The following is a 9,684-nucleotide window of genomic DNA, read 5'->3' as shown; positions in this document are numbered from 1 at the left end:
AAGGGTATGTTATAGATGGTCAAAATGTATTTTCACTTCAACGGATATTCAGCTTGGATCTAAGAAGTGAACGCCCATGGGTTAAACACTTCAAATAGGTTCAAAATCAAGCCCACAACAATCTGCAGCGGAGGTTACTTGACAACTGAAGCGAACCTCGCCAAACAGTTCATTAATTGGTTGAGACTAGAGTCGAATTCTGTGTCAAATTTGAACTCATGAGTGAAGTTTGCCAGCCAATGAACTCTGCCCACATCAACTCAAGTGTGTTGGATATCATGTCCCGAAGATATAATTTTGATGATAACAATTTATTCATTATGTGTATCACTATTAGTATTATTGTGCACTAACATATCAATACAGCTATCAACATCAAATATGAACAAGTGCAAGATAAGTTCAAGGCATCATGAAGTAAAGAAGATGAAGTGCTTACACATCAATGTAGATTTTATATTTTCATTACTTAGAAATTTTGTATAAGCCTTGATCACTTACACATACACACACTTAGTGATTAGAAAATACCAACACATGCTTAGTGTGTTGATTAACAATAGAAATCCCCTATGTTAACCATTAGAGTTTATAGCTTATCAATGAGTATCAAAATATTTTATTAATATCATTTTTTACCCCTTAGTAGTCGACCAATGAGAATTGTAGTCGGCTACTGAAGTTCAGATAAAAAATATATATAAGTTTCTGTTAAATTACAGTCTAGTCGATTAATGACTTTTTATAGTCGACTACTAAAGACTTAGATAAAATCTCAGTTTCTGTAAAAATACAGTGTAGTCGACTACTAGGCTATATAGTCCACTACTAAAAGTCTTTTCAGAATTCTTAACTTTCTATTGTTTACGGTGTAGTCGACTACTACATATTATAGTTAACTACTCTGTTTTGAATTTGAATTCCAGACTTTCTGTCTTTTTCAGAGTAGTCGACTAATGACCAGTGTAGTCGACTACTAAGAAATATCTTGAATTAACAAAGTCTGTTGTAACTCAGTGTAGTCGACTACAGTGACAGTTTTCTAAAATTTTAGAATTTGAATTTGTGACTGCTTTTAGCCTTTTGTTCCATTAATTGGCTTTGAAAACTTGTCTTTTCAAGGGCTATAAATAGGTTACAGTGTCAGTAATTATGACTAATTATTCCTATCTATAAGATTCAATATTTGTGCATTCTCAAGAGTTAAAAACATTCAAATTTTTCAGTAAGTGTTGAGAAAAGTATTCTCTGAGTTAGCCTTTAATCTTCATCCAATATACAACTTATTTAGGCAACTTCCAGTGATTAAAAACATTCCTAAAGACACTGCTACACATCACTATACAATCAAGCCTTATAAGAATTATGTTGTTGATTCAAGAAAAGTTCTCTTGGGTGTGAGAGTTGTGATCTCTTGGTGAAGAGATTGTGTGCAATTTGCATAATTTTACAAATTGGTCAAGTTTGTTTTTTGATTTTATAATAGTTTTTAAATCATAGTGAAACTCTCAAGCGGGATTTGCTTAGGGACTGGATGTACACCAGAGAGGTGGAACCAGTATAAAAGCTTGTATTTGTGATTGTTAGTATCTTTCTTGCAATTTATAATCTACTTTGCATAAATTTTAATAGAACACTATTCACCCCACCTCTAGTGTTTTAGTGTACATTAGATCAGATCCTACAAAGTGGACCAAGTCATCTACTTCTGAAGAAGACTCACCTACATCTGTAGTGGCCCTTGCTCGCGTCCGCAACGACCTTCGGCCATGTCTTCAGCAAATTTCACTAAATCCCATGACGTTCGCTAAATAGCCATTTTGAAAACTATTTTTAGGAAAATAACCACTCCCCATTATCTCCTACTTTAATGATCACTTAATTTATAATTAAAGGCCATTAACGCTATCTTTTAGCCTAAAAAGGAGAGAAGATCATCTATTTTACAAATTTGGAAGCCTTAATGTAAAACCCTAAAAATTTAAAAATATTATTGTAAATAATGATAAATAACTTTTAATATGGTTGATGGTCATTCTGGGATGAATGAACATGATCGATCAATCGATTTGAGATCGATTATATATATTATATATATATATATATATATATATATATATATATTATATATATTATATATATATATATATATATATACATATATACATACATACATACATACATACATACATACCATACATACATGTGTAAATATGTGTTAATATACATGTAAGCCTATCAACAGAAAACCATTCTTTTGTCGGTTGACTGACCAATGCGGATCGAGGACCGATGGATGCCACAGTTTGCTTGCAGATCTGGTTTTTCTACTTGCATCATATTATATATATGTATTGTATATATATATATATATATATATATATATATATATATATATATATATATATATATATATATATAGTATATATATATATATATATATATATATATATATATATAATCTTGAATTTTCTCTTTTCTTCATCATCCCTCACGTTCTGAGCAGCAACCACTCCCCTTAAAACCTTAGAAACTTATATATTGCTTTAGGAGAGGATTTGTGAAGCACGGTTTGAGAGGATGGCGAGATCTACGGCTTTTGACGAAGGAGGATCCAGACTCTTTCGTCTTTGAGAGATCAGCATGAATTTTAAGGCGATTTTCTCCTCCTCCAATCCCATCACTATTTTCTTGGTTTTTATTGTATTTTAAAACCTATTTTATAAGTAAAGATCACCCCTTTTATCTGTATAACGTAAACATTTAATCTTTCTAATTTAAAAAGTTATGAAACATATTTCTTTAAATTTGGTTGAAGATTTGAAGTAAATCTAACATGAAATTTTGTTAATCTATTTTCTTTTATGATGAATTTTCAAAAATAAACATGTTAGGGTTATTAGAATCCCTCAAATCTTTATATTTGTGTTTTCATATATCAGAGTAAACCCTAATTGCACCAAATCGAGATTTTATATATGAGTTCTTTGCAAATTTTTGATTTTGATGAATTTTTAAGAAAATCTTACGTTTCTCAGGAGTTGAAAACTTTTCTTTGGTCGGTTGACTAATCAAGAGAATTAGTCGACCCATTTATTAGCAGGAAACTAGAATTTTCCCCTGGTCGGTCGACCGATACATGTATTCGGTCGATCGATGGGATATATCGGTCGACTGGTCTAGTGCTGTTTGTAATGTTGATCTTTCCCACATGCTTTTGATCGCTAACACGAAGCGCGAGTCACACGTCGACACACGTGTGAGACCATGAAAGGGCACATACTAGATTTGAGCACGCACAAGCCTATTGATATGTGTGGTCTAATGTGTTGTGTATGTCACGATAGGGAGTGATGATTATTTTAGTTTACGATAATTGTGGATGCTTGAGTGCGTTAGTCTGTGCACCATAATGAGAACGCGGTAGACTACACTCTGAGTGTGTTAGTCCGTCCACCACAATGAGAACGTGGTCGACTATACTCCGTGATGCATCATTGTTTTAGTGGTTGAGTGTGCAGGTTCGTGTACTGCATGACATAGCAGGCGACTGCACTCTGAATGTGTTAGTCCATGAGCCGCATGATACTACGGATGACTACATGTTTAGGAAGCCTAAAACTACAGCGGTGTATATTTTAATGAAGCCTTCATAGGTTTGTACTTTTGCTTCCGCACCACTTACCCGAAGGTAGCATGAGAAACTATGATGCTACATAAACTATTTGTCTTGGATGAGATATTGATGGTTTATTTTTTTCTTGCTTATTATATATTTATTTATTTATTTATAGGAATTGGAGTTGATATTTAGCGATCCACAATTTGAGATATATGGTATATATATGAGGATTTCCATATTTGAATTATTTTGCTCGATGTACTCATCTCATGTTGTGGATTACTATATCTTAACTCCTCTTAGTTGAGGATATATGATTTATATATTGTTATATGCTATGAAAAATATTTTATACACCTAACCCTCTTCCCCCTGGGGGCGGTCGAGATATTCTCATTATCGCTTTAGCTCTTGTTGTTTCCATCTTTTTCAGGCAGCGAGTCAGGGGTTCAAAGAGCCGCAGGTTGACGGAGACTCAGTATAGTACATCATCATTAATTAGTAGATAGTTAGTAGGCGCTCTACAGTGGATAATTTACTATTTTTAGTCTTTTAGAGTTGTATTTCTTTTGAGGTTGAGTGCCTATATACTTTTTAGTTGACACTTATATGTTAGAAACTGAATGTTTTTATTCCAGTTTTTTAGATGCACTTTCTTTTCTTTTGTTGGAACATAATTAAAGTTATTATTAGAGATCTCTTCTCTCTATTGTGTTCCTTGTAATATTATATTTTATATGTCTGCTTGTACCCACACTTCTTATTTTGACATCCATTAGAGTGATATTAATGTGATGGTGAAACATATTTATGCACAGTGTTGGGTGCATGGCAGGTTTGATATTTTTGGGTTCACCTTGGACTGCAGCCTTGTATGAAACTAAGAGCGTCACAGTTAGTATCATAGCCAGGTTCCAGCATCCTTAGTATATCCTATGTCGAGTCGTGGAGCTAGCATAAATTTTTCTTAGGGTTCATGTATAGAGTTCGCTAGAAATTCCTAGATTGAGAGAGGTTGTTATGCGTATAACACAAAAATTTTGAGAAATTTTTTTATGATTAACTTACTTTGATTATAAAATATTTTTGAGGATGATATGTGTTATGTTTTCCCTATTGTTATATGATATGTTATATGTGCTTGTGGTCTCATTTACTATGTCTAATAAGCTCTCCTCCTGAACTTATAGATGTTGGGACGAGAACATGGTCGTGGTAGATCTCGTACTTAGGGAGCTGGGCAAGTTAAGCCAGAGCCCGAGTCACAGCAGGCCCTATAGTATTTGATTGACCTCATAGCACCGATTGCAGCTATACTGGTAGCACTCGAGGAGCGAGTGGCGAATCAGGTTCCGTCCAAAGATAATATTACACTGCCACTGCCATAATCGACTAGCCGATGCTACACTTGAGTGTTTAGCTTTCACTATATAAACACCTCAATTTCCTACTCTCCCACCGATGTGGGACTAAATTAGTAAGATGTCATACCGCAAACTCCATTTAGTGGAGACATATCAGAAGCTACGGGCAACCGAGTTTCAGGGTACATCAGACTCACTCGCATCCCATAAGTGGAAGGAAGATGTGGGGAATATTCTAGATTTGATTGATGCCAATTAGTCCAGAAGTAGAGGTTAGCATCATTCATCCTCAAGGGCGACATCGGTGGGTGGTATAGACTTCAATTCACACCGGAACAGCAAATGACACTTACTCGGGAGGATTTCACCTACTTCTTTGATGAGCAATATGTATCTTCCATGACAAAGGTCGGGAAAGAGGGTTAGGCATGCGCTATTCAGGAGTTACCTCAGGGACAGATAGTTTTGTATATTCCAGATCCTTCAGCACATCAGTCTATAGCTTCCGGCTAAGTTTACGCAGTTGTACCGTGTGATCATGGTGCGAGTAGGGCCATGGTGAAAGGTACATTTCTTCTGAACTCCTTTCCAGCCCGTATTCTATTTGATTCAGGAGATTCGCACTCCTTTATATCTTTTGCATTCATGGATAGGCTTTAACTAGTGGCACAGCCTTTAGACATTCCTTTGTCAGTTTCCAATTCTTTCGGTGAGGTATCCCTATTAAAGAGTATCAGTAGGAGATGTATTGTCAGTCTAGACGAGTCTGAGTTCATAGTTGATTTGATCATCTTGCGCATGTCTGAGTTCGACGTGATTCTTGGTATGGATTGGTTATCTTCCTACCATGTCAGTATCGACTATTTTACCAAAATAGTCAGTTTGCGAGCGTCCGATGGGACTGAGTTGGTTGTAGTAACCTCACAGGGGAACCGGTTTGCAGAGACATTTATGGCATACATCAAGGAGGTGTCATAACGGGATTAGGGTGCCGGTTTGTGTGAGACCAGAGTAGTCTCAGAGTATCAGGATGTCTTTCAGGACATACCTGGATTGTCTCCAGTGAGAGAGGTTGAGTTCAGCATAGAGTTGCATCCAGGCACAATACTGATATCCCATGCACCTTATCGTATGGCACCTGCTAAGATGAGGGAGTTACTGACTCAGTTAGAGGAGCTCATGGCTCAGGGATTTATTCGTCGTAGTCATTCTCCGTGGACAGCACCGGTCCTTTTCATGAAGAAGAAGGATGGTATCCTTCGATTGTGCATTGATTACCGTGAATTGAATAAGGTCACCATCTAGAACAAATATCCGTTATCAAGGATTGATGACTTATTCTACCAGTTGTAGGGAGTGTAGTATTTCTTAAAGATTGATCTTCGATTTGGTTATCATTAGTTGCGTGTCAAAGAGATGGATATTCCTAAGAGCATATTTTTGACTCGGTATGGTTTCTTTGAATTTATTATCATACCATTTGGGCTAACCAATACACCCACAGTATTCTTGGATTTGATAAATTGGGTTTTTCGTCCATATTTGGACAAGTTCATGATCGTTTTCACCAACGATATCCCCATCTACTCGAAATCAGAGGCTGAGCATGAGCAGCATCTTCGTTTGGCATTGTAGACTTTGCCGGAGCACTAGTTGTATGTAAAGTTTAGTAAAAGCAATTTTTGGCTTTCCGAGGTCAAATTTTTGGGCCACGTTATTAGTAAGGAGGGTATTGGAGTTGATCCAGCTAAAGTCGAGGCAGTTCTTGATTGGGTGCTATCGAAGACAGTCATGGAGATTCGTAGCTTCTTGGGGCTTGTCGGTTATTATAGGAAATTCATTTAGGATTTCTCCAAAATTGCTACCCTATTGACCCACCTTACGAAAAAGGGTATTCAATCTGTTTGGGGGCCAGAGTGTCAAAATGCCTTTGAGACTTTAAAGGTCAAGTTGACTACCGCACCAGTGTTGATCATTCCCAACAGTGATAAGACACGGATATGTCATTATCGGGACTAAGAGGTAGTTTGATGCAGACTCAGAGAGTGGTCTCTTATATCTCATGACAGTTAAGAACTCATGACCAGAATTGTCCCACTCATGACTTGGAGTTGGCAGCGGTGGTCTTCGCCCTTAAAACATAGAGACATTATCTTTATTGGTTCAGTTTGAGTTATTTATAGATCATCAGAGCCTGCAATACATATTTTCTCAGAAGGAACTCAACTAGAGGCAATGGAAATTGGTCGAGTTCATTAAGGATTACGAGTTCGCGATGTAGTACCATCTGGGGAAGGCGAACGTCATAGCACATGCTTTGAGCAGAAAGCGTTCGCACAGGCTTGCAGCTTTGAGGTTCTCATTGTACTGAGATCTTCTTACCCTCAATCAGTTGGACTTTATACCAGAGGTTAGTGGAAGCAGTGCATTTTTAGGAGCATTAGCAATACAGCCATCATGGGTTAAAAGTGTGGTTAGTGCTTAATTGGAAGACTCTTAGATTCAAACCTAGAAGGGGGAAGTTTCCAAAGAGCCCAAGGCTGATTGGATTATCAGATTAGATAGTGGCCTTCGAATGAAGGCCGATTAGTAGTGCCGGATAATCTGCAATTGAAGAAAGACTTGTTTGATGAGGCACACCGTACCAAGTACACGGTACATCCAGGTACGACCAAAATGTACAAGGATTTGAAGATATGTTTTTGGTGGAACGACATGCGTAGGGATGTTGCATGGTATGTATCTAAATGCTTTACCTGTCAACAAGTGAAGGCAGAACATCAGAGACTCACAGGTACCCTATAGTCCTTACCCATTCCTAAATGGAAGTGGGCAGATATTTTGATGGATTTCATTATGAGATTGTCGAGGTATAACAAAAGAAATGATTTCATCTGTGTGATGTCGATCGATTGATGAAATTGGCACACTTCTTACTGGTTAGGACAACTCATACTACAGAGAATTATGCAAGGATTTTCATTCAGGGAAAATGTGAGATTGCATGGAGTTCCAAAGACGATTGTGTCGGATCATGGCTTAGTATTCACATCACATTTCTAGAAGAGATTTTAGAATTCTTTCGGCAGCTAGCTAGCATACAGTAGTGTTTTTTACCCACAGACAGATGGTCAATTAGAGAGAGTCAACCAAATATTAGAGGACATGCTTCGAGCATGTGTAATCAATTTCCAAGGTAGTTGGGAAGATCATATACCATTGATTGAGTTTGCTTACAACAATAGTTACCAATTGACCATAGGTATGGCTCCTTATGAAGCATTGTATGAGAGGCCTTGTAGATCTCTGATTTGCTAGGCAGAGCCGGAAGATAGCTTACTGCTTAGACTAGACCTTGTGAGGCAAACTACGGAGAAGGTAGCATCGATTCGAGAGTGTATTCTTGTAGCCTTGAGCCGGCAGAAGAGTTACGCAGATCAGAGATGACGACCTTTAGAATTTTAAGTTAGGGACTACATCTTATTGAAAGTATCACCTATGAAAGGTGTCAAACAGTTTGATAAATCGGGAAAACTTGCTCCGAGATATATCGGTCTGTTCTGGGTTATTGATCTTGCTGGAGCCATTTTGTACGGACTAGACCTTCCAGTGCTGATGTCGGGTGTGCATGATGTATTTTATATCTTGATGTTCAAGAAGCACTTATGAGATAAAGAATAGTAGAGAGTGGTTGATGTGCCAGATTTAGAGCTTCAGGCGGATTTGACTACAATTGAGACACCAGTTCGTATTCTTGCTAGAGAGGACAATAAGCTTTGAAATAAAGTAATCCCGTTGGTTAAGGTGTAGTGGAACAGGAAGGGAGTTGAAGAAGCTTCATGAGAATGCGAGAAGTATATGTGTCGCGACTATCTACACATGTTCGAGCAGGTATATTGCTAGTTATGATATTGTTGGTTTTCACCTTATTTATATAGCCACATTTTACACTTCAAGTTGGAATTCGGGTATTAAGACTTAACACCTAAGTCAGGAAAGATCAAGATGAAGAGAGGACAAGGAACGTCATCATCTAAAATAGGAAAGATCATCTGATGCTAAGAAGAAGCAAAGAAGCACACAAAATGATGAAACGACGGACTCAAAACTGTCTCTCAACTGGTGAGAGAGTATATACTGTCTCACGGACCGAGACAATGTAGAGCGTCTCAGCCCGTGAGATAGGTTATGGTGTCTCAGAAATGGTGAGACTTCGGGACACGTTTTTCGATGGTTTTTTCGAGTTTCGTACAATCTATGTGGCTCCATAACTGGTTGGGAACATTCATAAATACAGAGAGGCCATTACAAACTAAAAATATGCTCAAAATCCCCAAGAATCATGATATTTAACGGAATCGACGTCGGTTACAAAACTGCACGGAACAATCCCTTCATTTGAGATAGTAAACAATATCTTATAAATGGGAGTTATCGAGTACGGTTTGTTTCACATTCTTATCTTCATAAATAGTGTCCAAAGGCTATAAATACCTCCCCTACACCCATATGCTCGAGGGTTGACCCAATTGACGGCAGAGACTTGAGCTTTTAGTGAATTCTGAGAGCAAGAGAGAGAGAGTCCTTCATATTTTCGAGAGATCTCAAAGGCCTTTAGTGTTTCCCTTGATTTCAAACGTTGATTTGATATTTGGAAGAGTATTTATCTTACTTAGCTAAGATATTTACTTCTGTTCT

The sequence above is a fragment of the Asparagus officinalis genome, chromosome 1 (assembly GCF_001876935.1).
Source record: "Asparagus officinalis chromosome 1, Aspof.V1, whole genome shotgun sequence".
NCBI lineage: Eukaryota > Viridiplantae > Streptophyta > Magnoliopsida > Asparagales > Asparagaceae > Asparagus > Asparagus officinalis.
Note: the sequence above shows the minus strand (reverse complement) of the source record.